This window comes from Bufo bufo, chromosome 2 (genome assembly GCF_905171765.1).
Source record: "Bufo bufo chromosome 2, aBufBuf1.1, whole genome shotgun sequence".
Classification (NCBI taxonomy): domain Eukaryota; kingdom Metazoa; phylum Chordata; class Amphibia; order Anura; family Bufonidae; genus Bufo; species Bufo bufo.
Genome location: NC_053390.1, coordinates 621,625,722 through 621,640,719, shown reverse-complemented (window position 1 = coordinate 621,640,719; position 14,998 = coordinate 621,625,722).

Below are 14,998 nucleotides of genomic sequence, written 5' to 3'. Positions count from 1 at the left end.
TGATTTCTGACTGTCCCTAATTGATTTTTCATTGTCCCTGACTCCCGAAGATTGTTTTTCTGGCAGACACTGTAAGACCAAACCACCCTTATTCACAGCCAAGCATAGAATAGCATTCTGCTCGTTCTGCTAGGGCACCTCCCTACCTACTGTAGCACTGATTGGCTCATCCAGGTTGTATTTCAGCCTGGGAGCCAATCAAGGCAAACCCCTCCTCACTTCCTCTCGGGGTCATGTAAGAACCCTTCTTTTTCCTCCCTAGTGCTTTTTTCCATCTCGCATGGCACCATTTTAGTGGATTTGTCTGAAACGAAGTTCCAGGAAATATTTGGTAAAGGGAATATACGGTTAGCTTAGATAGAGTGTGTTTGTTTATAATTGTGCCATGTTTAACAATTCAACCACATTTAACTACTAATCAATGTAGAAATCCAGGTGATTACAAAGGGTCCGATCACTTACTTGTTTTACATAGTAACATAGTATATAAGGCCAGAAAAAACATTTGTCCGTTTAGTTCGGCCTGTTATCCTGCAAGTTGATCCAGAGGAAGGCAAAAAAAAACTGAGTTAGAAGCCATTTTCCCCACTTAAGGGGAACAAAATTCCTTCCCGACTCTAATCAGGCAATCAGAATAACTCCCTGGATCAATGACCCATCTCTAGTGGCTATAGCCTGTAATATTATTACACTCCAGAAATACATCCAAGCCCCTCTTAAACTCTTTTTATGAACTCACCATCACCACCTCCTTATGCAGAGAGTTCCATAGTCTCACTGCTCTTACCGTAAAAAATCCTCTTCTGTGTTTGTGTACAAACCTTCTTTCCTCCAGACGCAGAGGGTGTCCCCTCGTCACAGTCACAGTCCTGGAGATAAATAGATGATGGGAGAGATCTCTGTACTGACCCCTGATATATTTATACATAGAAATTAGATCTCCCCTCAGTCGTCTTTTTTCTAAAGTGAATAACCCTAATGTTGATAATCTTTCAGGGTACTGTAGTCCCCCATTCCAGTTATTACTTTAGTTGCCCTCCTCTGTACCTTCTCCAGCTCTGATATGTCTGCCTTGTTCACAGGAGCCCAGAACTGTACACAGATGTGGTATATTAGGTAGTTTATAATAAACGACTATTAGTATTTTTATATTGTTTTTGCCTCCATGTATTTCTACCCACAGTGACTCCACATGTTCATGTCCCTCACTTATATCTTCCCGGAGTGTGGGCTTTAGACAGGACTTTACATAAAGGCAGACCCCTCCCCCTCTCCGGTTTTGGCGATCCTTTCTAAACAGACTGTAACCCTGTACATTAACCTCCCAGTCATAGCTATCATCCAGCCATGTATCAGTTATTCCCACTATGTCATAGTTCTCCTGACACATCACTAATTCCAGTTCCCCAGTTTTATTAGTCAGGTTTCTGGCATTAGTATACATGCATTTAAGAGGTTTATGTATATTTTGTACCCTACACATTTCCTTCTGAGCTGTTCTAGTCTCTCCTTTCATTTCTCCCCAGTCCCATTACCTTTCTCCTGGTCTCTATCTGCACTATCTTCCCATCCTATAATGTAATTACCCTCCCCCCAGTCCCTAGTTTAAACACTCCTCCACCCTTCCAGCCATCTTCTCCCCCAACACAGCTGCCCCTTCCCCATTGAGGTGCAGCCCATCCCTATGATAGAGCCTGTAGCCAACAGAGAAATTGGCCCAGCTCTCCAGGAACCCAAACCCCTCCTTCCTACACCAGTTTTTTAGCCACTTGTTAACCTCCCTAATTTCCCGCTGCCTTTCTTGTGTGGCTCGTGGTACAGGCAGTATTTCGTAAAATACTACCTTTGAGGTCCTTGCCCTAAGCTTTTGACCCAAATCCCTAAAATCATTTTTAAGGACGCTCCACCTACCTCTAACTTTGTCATTGGTTCCGATATGGACCATGACCGCTGGATCTTCTCCAGCCCCTCCCAGTAATCTGTCAACCCGATCCGCGATGTATCGAACGCAAGTGCCAGGAATAAAACACACCATTCGACAATCCCAGTCTTTGTGACAGATTGCCCTATATGTACCCCTAATAATTGAGTTTTGTCATTGTAAATGATTTATACCAAAAAAATACCGTTCTAACGGCTAAAATGCATATTCAGAATAATTACATTTGTTTGTTTTTTTTATCATATTGTAAAATGCAATGATACTTGATTGTATAAACAATGTCATTGGAAGATTGCTTTTTGTGTATAATATTCACTACCTAAACTGTCTTTTATATTTTGAATGACTGTAAAAGTTCTGTGTGTGCTACCACTGTGAACTTATTTCACTTGTAACCGATCTACATTTGAATCACTGCCAAAAAGTACCAAATAGTTCAGCAGTATACTTCCCGGGTAGTGATGTAGTAATGATGGCTGAATGTCTCATATCCCTTGCCCATGAAACTGTCAAAGTGTCTTCTCTTTTAAATATATTTTATGGCAGTGGGCCAGTATTTTTCTTTTTTACAAGAACATTGTCATCTTATGTGAACAGTTCAATAAATTTAATTTAAATAATTGTGGTAACTGAGAAATAAAATCAATGTTTAATTCTAACTAAAAGTGACAATAACGATTGAAAACTTTGTAGATGCATCAAAACATAAAGATAATTTAGAGTTTAATTAATATATTTTAAGTTTATAAGCCATCGGAAGATCAAATTGCTTAGTTTGTAAAGGTGTATTTATATATTTGATTTTTATAGAATACAATAAATACTATACTGTGATTCTATAAATGTTATAATAATAAATTAGCATGCATCACATTTGTGGCTCACTATATATATATATATATATATATATATATATATATATACAGTTGCAAGAAAACGTATGTGAATCCTTTGGAATGATATGGATTTCTGCACAAATTGGTAATAAAATGTGATCTGATCTTCATCTAAGTCACAACAATAGACAACCACAGTCTGCTTAAACTAATAACACACAAAGAACTAAATGTTACCATGTTTTTATTGAACACACCATGTAAACATTCACAGTGCAGGTGGAAAAAGTATGTGAACCCTTGGATTTAATAACTGGTTGAACCTCCTTTGGCAGCAATAACTTCAACCAATCGTTTCCTGTAGTTGCAGATCAGATGTGCACAACGGTCAGGAATAATTCTTGACCATTCCTCTTTACAGAACTGTTTCAGTTCAGCAATATTCTTGGGATGTCTGGTGTGAATAGCTTTCTTGAGGTCATGCCACAGCATCTCAATTGGGTTGAGGTCAGGACTATGACTGGGCCACTCCAGAAGGCATATTTTCTTCTGTTTAAGCCATTCTGTTGTTGATTTACTTCTATGCTTTGGGTCGTTGTCCTGTTGCAACATCCATCTTCTGTTGAGCTTCAGCTGGTGGACAGATGGCCTTAAGTTCTCCTGCAAAATTTCTTGATAAACTTGGGAATTCATTTTTCCTTCGATGATAGCAATCCGTCCAGGCCCTGATGCAGAAAAGCAGCCCCAAGCCATGATGCCCCCACCACCATACTTCACAGTTGGGATGAGGTTTTGATGTTGGTGTGCTGTGCCTCTTTTTCTCCACAAATAGTGTTGTGTGTTTCTTCCAAACAACTCAACTTTGGTTTCATCTGTCCACAGAATATTTTGCCAGTACTGCTGTGGAACATCCAGGTGCTCTTGTGCAAACTGTAAACGTGCAGCAAAATTTTTTTGGACAGCAGTGGCTTCCTCTGGGATATCCTCCCATGAAATCCATTCTTGTTTAGTGTTTTACGTATCGTAGATTCGCTAACAAGGATGTTAGCATATGCCAGAGACTTTTGTAAGTCTTTAGCTGACACTCTAGGATTCTTCTTCACCTCATTGAGCAGTCTGCGCTGTGCTCTTGCAGTCACCTTAACAGGACGGACACTGCTAGGGAGAGTAGCAGCAGTGCTGAACTTTCTCCATTTATAGACAATTTGTCTTACCGTGGACTGATGAACAGCAAGGCTTTTGGAGCTACGTTTATAACCCTTTCCAGCTTTATGCAAGTCAACACATCTTAATTGTAGGTCTTCTGAGAGCTCTTTTGTGCGAGGCATCATTCACATCAGGCAATGCTTCTTGTGAAAAGCAAACCCTGAACTGGTGTGTGTTTTTTATAGGGCAGGGCAGCTGTAACCAACACCTCCAATCTCATCTCATTGATTGGACTCCAGTTGGCTGACACCTCACTCCAATTAGCTCTTGGAGATGTCATTAGTCTAGGGGTTCACATTCTTTTTCCACCTGCACTGCGAATGTTTACATGGTGTGTTCAATAAAAACATGGTAACATTCAATTATTTGTGTGTTATTAGTTTAAGCAGACTGTGATTTTCTATTGTTGTGACTTAGATGAAGATCAGATCACATTTTATGACCAATTTGTGCAGAAATCCATATCATTCCAAAGGGTTCACATACTTTTTATTGCAACTGTACATATACTCCTTTTATTGCAAATACAGCATAGTGAAAATACTAGTTCTCCATAAAAAGTCACTATGCTTTCACACAATGTATTACTTTACTATTATAATTTATTACTAAATTGTGTACTTAGCAAATGTCTAAATCACTTCATTCACTTCATTTTCAAAATCTGCCTGCATCCACCTGAAATAAAGATGTAAATTCATGGCTGCTAGGCATCTCACTTTCACCTAATTTGCAGTCCACTGCTTGCCTGTTAGGAAAGGTCTGTCTCCAGCAAACAGAAAATGGAGGCATGCCAGTGTTAACTCAGTTCATGATCCTGTTAGAAGCAATGATTTTTCACAGCTTCTCAAGGGAAGAGGAGCATCCTGTCTGTCTTTAAGTATGTCCTTCCCCCATTTGCTGTGTGTGGTCTCCCTAGATGAAAACAAACATAGTGGGGAAAAGGGAAGGAAATTACTGCCAGTATAGTATTTCCAGAGTTCTATAGGAGATGCCCAATGCTTCTGAGAGAAATGCATCTACCTATGCAGGTGAAGCAGTGAACAACTTGACTGAGAAACACATTAGAGAAGTCCAAGAAATATCTACTCCTTCACAGTTACGATTGTCCAATGAGGCACAGTCATTATACACACTTTTGTTTAACTCAGGTATGCTTTAAAGAGATCAGTGAAGATTTCATGTCAAAACACCATAAAAAAAAAATACACAAAGATGTATTTCTAAGAGAAAGAGACCCATTTCAGTAGTGGCTTCCTATGAGTCAGCGTTTGACTTTTCAACAAACCTTAAAATATGACAAAGAAAACAGCCAAGCCATATATTAATATGCAGACAACTATTTCTAGCCACTTTATCATCATTAAGCTGACTATTTACCGATGTTGCATAATTGCCACTAAGCGGACATCCTTATAAGAGCCACGGTTGACTAACATTTACAATTTTTTTTATTTAAATTCCAGTTTTTAAAAAAATTTAAGGTTGAATGTTATCTAAATAAATTGTATATAAAGATTTAAATAATTAAATCACCAGTTATACTGCTGAACATGAAATGCAGTAGTACATGCATGACATACCTACTATGGAGGAAGACCACAAGGCTGCTATGGGGCTCAGACAGAGGGGGCCTGGCGCTGAACTTCTTTTGTTCACAAAATAAATACATGAAATTTTCTTGCAGCTGCCACAAGGGGGAACTGTAAGTATAGAGATTTTTATAGCTTCCATTAAAGGGGTTGAATAGGCAGTTTGTATTGATGACCTATCCAGTAAGTTTGGAGTGCTATTCGTGAGGTTCCAGTTTGGAGTGCTATTTTGTATCCAGTTCGGGAGTTTGGTGTATCCTGCAGTAGCTGTGCCTGTCTCTCAGAAAGGGGCTTAACGCCTAAACGGATTTTAACCCCTTGTCTGCTGAAACGGTCCGTTACAAGTTCACTTTAAATTTTTTCAAGATTTCCAAATATATCTATCCATCCTAATTTAATTCTAATCCTAGTTCTTATCTTTTCCCCAAAATCCCTTATATTTACTACCATTGGACTGTAATCTGAGATTCCTCTCTGTGTATACGTGACCTTGGTGATTTTGTGGATTGTTTTATGATCTATAAATGCCATGTCAATACGTGACAGGCAATTATATGTTTTAGAAAAACATGAAGATCTTTTCCCCGTAGGGTTGTGCATCTTCCATATATCTACCCAATTCATTTCTTCTGTAATCCTTTTTAATCCAGATATCGGATTACTTCCCATTTTTTTCTCTATTCTACACCTATCCATTGATTCATCTATTACCATATTAAAATCACCAACTATTAACAGTGCCCTATCGGGTCGATTTAGTGAAAATTCATAAATTTTGGATAGCACATCCATTTTGAATGGGGGGGGGGGATATAGACATTTGTTATAATCCAGGATGTATTGGCAATTATACAGTCCAATGTTACATAACATCTTTCAGCATCTACTAACTCCTCCTTAACCTGGAGACCAATGTCCCTGTGCCATAGTATGCTCACCCCTCTAGAGTAAGAAGAGAATACTGAATGGTATGCTTTATGAATCAATTTTTTCCTAACATACTCACAGTTTTCTTTTGTTAAATGAGTCTCCTGTAAGCACACTATGGCAGGCAGGAATTTATTAATCACATCAAACTATTCTTTTGGATCCTTTTCCCAGTCCTCTAACATTCCATGAGACTACGCGCATCTGTTTTTATAATTTCAGATGTCATTCTGTTCTTCATTCTGTGGGGAATAAAGTGCGTCGGGCAGGGACACCAGGGGAGGGGGCACCAAAACCAAAAGGGGAGGAGCCGGGGTGAGGAGAAGGAGTAGGACCAAGCGAAAGAGGGGGGGGGGGGGGAAATGAAAAAATAACTCTCCCTGTTGTCTTCCTCCCCATTTTTCCCTCCCTTTCCTTCCCGGAGCCTAATTCTTTCAGACTGGGGTTCTGATTCCCCTCTGGTTCTTTTATTTCTTCTGTAATTAATTGCATCTGTTTTTCCTGTTTCTCTCCAGGGGGGAGATCCTCCTGCGGGAATGCCCCTTCAGCCCCCCCAACTCCCCCTCCTCTTGCAGTATCTGCTCCCCCTTATCTTCTGTAATTTTCTCATGTTTCCTTTTACTGTTTTGCGGGGATAGAGACTGTCTCGTCATATTTGTAATTATGCTAGTACATGCCCTCATTATCTCCCGCCTAGACTACTGCAACATTCTCCTCTGTGGCCTTCCATCTAGAACTCTCGCACCCCTCCAATCTATCCTCAACTCTGCTGCCCGACTAATCCACCTCTTACCCTATTACTCCTCTGCCTCTCCCCTCTGCCAATCCCATCACTGGCTCCCCATTGTCCAACGAATTCACTTCAAAGTACTAACAAAAACATACAAGGCCGTCCATAACCTGTCCCCTCCCTACATCTCTGAGCTACTTTACCGATACACCCCCACACGCACTCTCCGATCCTCACAAGACTTCCTTCTCTCCTCTCCTCTTATTGCCTCTTCACACAATCGACTTCAAGATTTCTCCCGTGCATCCCCCATACTCTGGAACTCGCTACCCCAACATATCAGACTCTCACCTACAGTGGAATCCTTCAAAAGAAACCTGAAAACCCACCTCTTCAGACAAGCCTACAACCCGTGACCCTGCTGCCTCTATACCGCCATGACCAACTTAACCCGCACCTACTGTGTCCTTCTCCCATACCATGTAGATTGTAAGCCCTCACGGGCAGGGCCCTCTCTCCTTCTGTACCAGTCTGTAACTCGTCTTGTTCCTGCTTAGTGCACTTGTCTGTATTATGTATGTGCACCCCTTATCATATGTACAGCGCTATGGAATGAATGGTGCTTTAATAATAAATAATAATAATAATAATAATTTGTAATTAATTGTTGCCTAGTCCTGTCGGTCTTGCGATTACTGGGGGAGATAGATATATCCAGAGTAGTAGGTGTTTTCCCCTTTTTTCCCCCGTATATTTAGCCATTGTGCCTTATATTCCTCAGTCTGTTTCTAGAATATACCCCCGGGGGTTTCTATTTACTTATCCTACGGCTGTTTTATCGGCACAAAAGGAAAAAATCAACTGTTTTCCCAATAACCAGGAGGGCTCGGAATTTACTATATACCTTATTATTGAACCCTATTCGGATTCCGTTCGCTTCCTAACCCACCTGGTGACTATGGAAACCAGTGCTCGCGAGTACACCCAAGGGGATTACCCTAACGCAATCAATACTCTCCACTATATGCGTTTAATGCACAGGATCCAGTATTCTTATTTCATACTGTGGGGATGACTGCCTCGCTTAAAGGCTCCCGCGCGGCAGCCAGTACTGGGGGGGCGTAGCCTAAACACCTTATAGTCAACTAATTAGTACGATGCCTATCACCTGTACTTTATCCCGCGTACATTTAAAGACACCTTATCGTCCACACATATTCTTTGTATATTCTTGTATAGAAGCTTGTCAGCGTCTCAGATGGCGGATTAAAGTTTTTTCAGCATATGTAAAACAGTATCTCTCCACTTGGTCTTCAGTACTCCTATCTTATCTATTTATACATCATCTTCAGGGTTGCTACCTCATATTAGTTAATTTAGACCTGTAAGACAAAGCAGGGCCTCCCATATACACATATACCACGTGTTTCACTTTTTAGGACTAATCGCCACAGTATCAGTCTTTCATGGCGGGAGTTAAAACTTTTCCTCCATTACGGTCCTTTTCAAGTACCTTTTCCACCATTCAGTCATAAACCTAAGTTTGTACATCAGGTAGTATTTACACCATGCAAGACCCTTTTTTAGCATCAAGGTTCGTACACTGACTTCTAACCATCCACGGCCCAGTCCTGTTATAACCAGACTACCATACTCCTAGAGGCGTCTGCTAATGCAGAGTTTTTAGTAGTTATATTGGACCCCATGCCATTATCACCGTCTAGTGTCCAATATTCATACACTTTCCGCTGGCAATCTTCAGCCCAGTCCCATTACCAACAAACTGCCAAACTCATAGGGGTGTCTACTGTAACGGATCTCCTGGCACCCCGAACGGGTACCTCCGTCGATGGATGCTCCTAGTACTTCCCGAGGACTCCAAGCACTCCACTTGACACCATAACCGCCACAGAGCCCACGAACCGCCGAAGCTTGGTTGAGGTCTCACCGTCTCCTACCCACCCTGGACCTAAGACAAGGCTCCAGGCTCCAGTGGGTGAACCTCTCCTAAATCCAAAGAGCAGGAACAGCTCTTACAAGAGCTAATAGTATAGCCAGGGGAGTATAGCAAACCTTCAGCGTATAGCAATCCCCAGTGTTGATCAGTTACCCAAACACCAGCCTCAACATGATGAAGGGTAAAACAGGAACTCTTTATTGAAATACACAGCATTGACTTATATACACATAACATACTGAGGACATGACATAGCAGCCAATCCTGTACAGTTTAAACACAAAACTAATCCTATTCAACAAACACAATGGCATTTTCTGTGATGCAATTAACAAACACACTGGCATTGTATTTGACGCAATCAACAATGAACATGCAAACAGATACAGTGGGATGCGAAAGTTTGGGCAACCTTGTTAATCGTCATGATTTTCCTGTATAAATGTTGGTTGTTATGATAAAAAATGTCAGTTAAATATATCATATAGGGGACACACACAGTGATATTTGAGAAGTGAAATGAAGTTTATTGGATTTACAGAAAGTGTGCTATAATTGTTTAAACAAAATTAGGCAGGTACATAAATTTGGGCACTGTTGTCATTTTATTGATTCCGAAACCTTTAGAACTAATTATTGGAACTCAAATTGTCCATAAAGCTCAGTGACCCCTGACCTACATACACAGGTGAATCCAATTAAGAGAAAGAGTATTTCAGGGGGTCAATTGTAGGTTTCCCTCCTCTTAAAATTTTCTCTGAAGAGTAGCAACATGGGGGTCTCAAAACAACTCTCAAATGACCTGAAGACAAAGATTTTTCACCATCATGGTTTAGGGGAAGGATACAGAAAGCTGTCTCAGAGATTCCAGCTGTCTGTTTCCACAGTTAGGAACATATTGAGGAAATGAAAGACCACAGGCTCAGTTCAAGTTAAGGCTCGAAGTGGCCGACCAAGAAAAATCTCGCATAGACAGAAGCGACGAATGGTGAGAACAGTCAGAGTCAACCCGCAGACCAGCACCAAAGACCTACAACATCATCTTGCTGCAGATGGAGTCACTGTGCATCGTTCAACCATTCGGCGCACTTTACACAAGGAGATGCTGTATGCGAGAGTGATGCAGAGGAAGCCTTTTCTCCGCCTACAGCACAAAAAGTGCCGCTTGAGGTGGGCTAAAGCACATTTGGACAAGCCAGCTTCATTTTCAAATAAGGTGCTGTGGACTGATGAAACTAAAATTGAGTTATTTGGCCATAACAAGGGGCGTTAGGCATGGAGGAAAAAGAACACAGCATTCCAAGAAAAACACCTGCTACCTACAGTAAAATATGGTGGTGGTTCCATCATGCTGTGGGGCTGTGTGGCCAGTGCAGGGACTGGGAATCTTGTCAAAGTTGAGGGACGCATGGATTCCACTCAGTATCATCAGATTCTGGAGACCAATGTCCAGGAATCAGTGACAAAGCTGAAGCTGCGTCGGGGCTGGATCTTTCAACAAGACAACGACCCTAAACACTGCTCAAAATCCACTAAGGCATTTATGCAGAGGAACAAGTACAACGTTCTGGAATGGCTATCTCAGTCCCCAGACCTGAATATAATTGAAAATCTGTGGTGTGACTTAAAGAGAGCGGTCCATGCTCAGAAGCCATCAAACCTGAATGAACTAAAGATGTTTTGTAAAGAGGAATGGTCCAAAATACCTACAACCAGAATCCAGACTCTCATTGGAACCTACAGGAAGCGTTTAGAGGCTGTAATTTCTGCAAAAGGAGGATCTACTAAATATTGACTTCATTTCTTTTTTGTGGTGCCCAAATTTATGCACCTGCCTAATTTTGTCTAAACAATTATAGCACACTTTCTGTAAATCCAATAAACTTAATTTCACTTTTCAAATATCACTGTGTGTGTCTCCTATATGATATATTTAACTGACATTTTTTATCGTAACAACCAACGATTTATACAGGAAAATCATGACGATTAACAAGGTTGCCCAAACTTTCGCATCCCACTGTATCTTCACCCCCTCCATAATGAATGAATGGGAAGAGGAGACACATGTGATGGGATTATCTCCTGAGTGTATCATAGGAGTCGGCTGCTATTATAATCAACTATCTTAATCCCATCACTAACACAATTAGTGGAAATCTCAGTGCAGAGTTAACCCTTTTTGTGTTGCTGAATCCACACCATGCCTTTTTAATGGGCAATAGGAAATATGTGGCATATAAATTACACACATAAATCAGGGTTCATAGTTCCTTGTAACCCCAAATGGTCTGAGGGGGTCTCCATAGTTCTGGGTCCATAGTCTGTAGGAAGGAGGCTGGCTCCAAGGCTTCTCCAGCAGCCCCAGTGACAGTTCAGTACGTCACATCTACTAATACAGAATTAAAGTTTTTAGTAGTAGTTTTTAGTAGCTATAAGTTGAAGCATATCTCACGTGACCCTTCATGACCGTTTCCGGGGACCCAGTGCCGTTATCACCTTCTTCAAAACGCTGGCTGCTGTCAGGTGCAGAGAAATCTTGGTTTCTTTATAATAAAGTGTTGTCTCGCTCCTTTGCCCGGTAGCCTGGCTGCGGCACGACTCAGCCTCTATTGCCTGGCCTCCATCTCCGGACTTGTACGAACGAGCGGCACCGGCTTCCGGGCCGTCAGTTTAAATGGATGTTACTGCTCAGCAGTCTCCACGGTCACGCTCCAGATATCTGGAGTATACTTGCTGGATCCCCCACACGCCAACCCAGGTCACTTCCGCATATCTCCTGCTGCGCCGGCGGGAGCTCTCAGCACAATTATACATGAGGATCAAACAGGATTTATTCCAGGCAAAACGACCTCTGAGAATATCCTGAGATGTTTTTTGAACATGCAGATAACATCAAATGATATAGGGGAACGGATAATAGCCTGGATTGAAGCATCAAAAGCGATTGACACTGTTGAGTGGCCATTTTTGCTTGCGACTCTAAGGAGAATGGGGTTTGGAGACTACTTTATCTCCTGGATTGAACTTCTGTTCTCCCAAATAAGTGCTAGAATAATATTAAATGATGAATTGACAGACTCCTTCCAGATAGGTAGAGGGGTCAGACAGGGCTGCCCCCTTTCCCCTCTAATGTTCGCAATAGTACTGGAACCCCTTGCCGTAATGATAAGGCAGCATAATAGAATAAAAGGATTTGGATACGGAAATCATGAGGAAAAAATCTCAATGTACGCGGATAATATAATGCTATTCGTAGGTTCACATAACTCAATGACGCATATATTAGCACAGTTTGAAAAATATGGTAAGCTAGCAGGTCTGAAAATTAATTGGGAAAAATCAGCATGTATCCCATTAGACCCTCTGGGCAGGTTTATACCAGGTCCATTAGAAATAAAGGAAGAAGGAGGATGTATAAAATATCTAGGTATTAATATCTCCGCCAACATACGGGAATACACACGACAAAATGTTATCCCGCTTATAACTAAAATCAAAAGTAAGATTAAGGTATGGAAAGGAATCCCTCTCTCCATGGCCGGTAGGATCTCATTGATCAAAATGTGTCTATTACCGATGATAAATTATGTCCTCTGGAATTCCCCAATAGAAATACCAAGAAGTGTCTTTAAGATAATAGAGAACTTACTGAACAAATTAATATGGAGGGGACGAAAACCTAGAATTAAGAGACAAATACTACAGTGTCCAGAGGGGAAAGGGGGCATGTCAGTTCCAGACCAAAGATTGTATTATCTCGCAGCACAGATAAAAAAGATTCAAACACTTAATCTTCTTCAGATCTATAGATCAAACATCAAAAAGATAAATACAAACCTATTAGATAGTAAAATGTGCTTAATATTGGAAGCAGGGGTATTACAGAAACAACAGTTTTCTAAAACATTAACAACAAAAGTAATGGCAAGATGCTGGCAAGAGATAAAATCACTATGGGTAGAGAACGAGATACATGAAGACACATTATTATGGTATAACTCAAAATTGGAAGAACTAGAACTAATAGAAAAAAAGTATTTGGATAGAACGAGGGGTTGTTAAAGTAGGACAGGTTTGGAAGAATGGGCAGATGATAAATTACCAGTACAGTTGAGCGGACACCTGGATGTTCGGGTTTGAAGAGTTCGGCCGAACTTGAAAAAAAAGTTCGGGTTCGGGACCCGAACTTGACCCCGAACCCGGACCCTATTGAAGTCAATGGGGACCCAAACTTTTGGGCACTAAAATGGCTCTAAAATAGTCCTGGAAAGGGCTAGAGGGGTGCAAAAGGCATCAAAATGTGCTTAATGTTCTGCAAACAAATGTGGATAGGGAAATGACTTAAAATAACATAAAATACAGAAAAATTAAAAACAACAATCTGGATCTAGGAATAGGAGGTTGAGGAGGCGGTGTATGGGTGGATGTGGCGGTGTAGGTTGACGTGGCGGTGTAGGAGGAAGCGTTGTGTTATTTTTTATTTTTAAATTAGGGTATCCCCCAAAATATTAGGACATTCACTGCAAAAGGGGGTTCATGTCACCCAGCAATACAACAGAGGATTTTGAGAGATTAAAGGGATTCTGTCACCAGGTTTCACCCCCTCCAGATAAAAATATGGGTATGTTCATGGAGCTTTAACCATTCCTAATGTGGTCTTATAAATGTAATCTGAAGGCTAATTTTGCTCAAAAATCGCTATTACTGACCTGTCAATCATAAAAATAAGGTGCCCAAGGGGATGTAAATGGCTCCAAGCTGCCGCCCGCACCTGCTGCCATTCGTGCCCAGCGCCGCCTCATAATCTTCTGTGACGCCTCCTGCTCTCCCTCCCCCCCTCCTCCTGCTGTAAGATTGCTGTGACGTCTCCTGCTCTCCCTCCCTCCCCCCTCCTCCTGTTGTGACGTCTCCTGCTCTCCCTCCCCCTCCTCCTGCTGTAACATTGCGATGTTACAGCAGGAGGAGGGGGAGGGAGAGCAGGAGGCGTCACAGAAGAATTTGAGGCGGCGCTGGGCACGAACGGCAGCAGGTGCGGGCGGCAGCTTGGAGCCATTTACATCCCCTTGGGCACTTTATTTTTATGATTGACAGGTCAGTAATAGCGATTTTTGAGCAAAATGAGCCTTCAGATTACATTTATAAGACCACATTAGGAATGGTTAAAGCTCCCTGAACATAACCATATTTTTATCTAGAGGGGGTGAAACCTGGTGACAGAATCCCTTTAAGTCCCCTGTCACCCAGGCTCAGCAGGGGTTTGTATACGCCAAAAATGGTGAAATGTCAACCGAGAATTGAAAATAAGAATTTTTCAATTTAGGGCACTAAAATTGGCACTTTATTGCATTAAAATGGCTATAAAATAGTCCTTGAAATGGCTAGAGGGATGTAAAAGGCAGTAAAATGTGCTTAAGAGCATGGCAACTGCTCTGCAAACAAATGTGGATAGGGAAATAACTTAAAATAAAATAACAAAAAAATTCAAATTATTAACCTGCAACTCAGAGAAGGAGGTGGATATGGAGTCGGAGGTTGAGTAGGCGGTGAATGTGGTGTTCTAGGTGGAGGCAGCAATGAAGGGGGAGGAGGTAGCCAACAATGTTTTTTTATTTTTTTATTGGGGTAGTAGGTAGCCCCCAAAATATTGTGACAAATAAAAAAAAAAGAAAACAAAGGATCATTGCACTTGACTTGAGTACAAGAATGTATGTTTGATGGTGGTATAAATGTCTATTCTGCACAAGGTACAGACAAGTCTTGGGATACAAGCCTGGTTCATTTTAATGAACGTGAGCTTGTCCACGT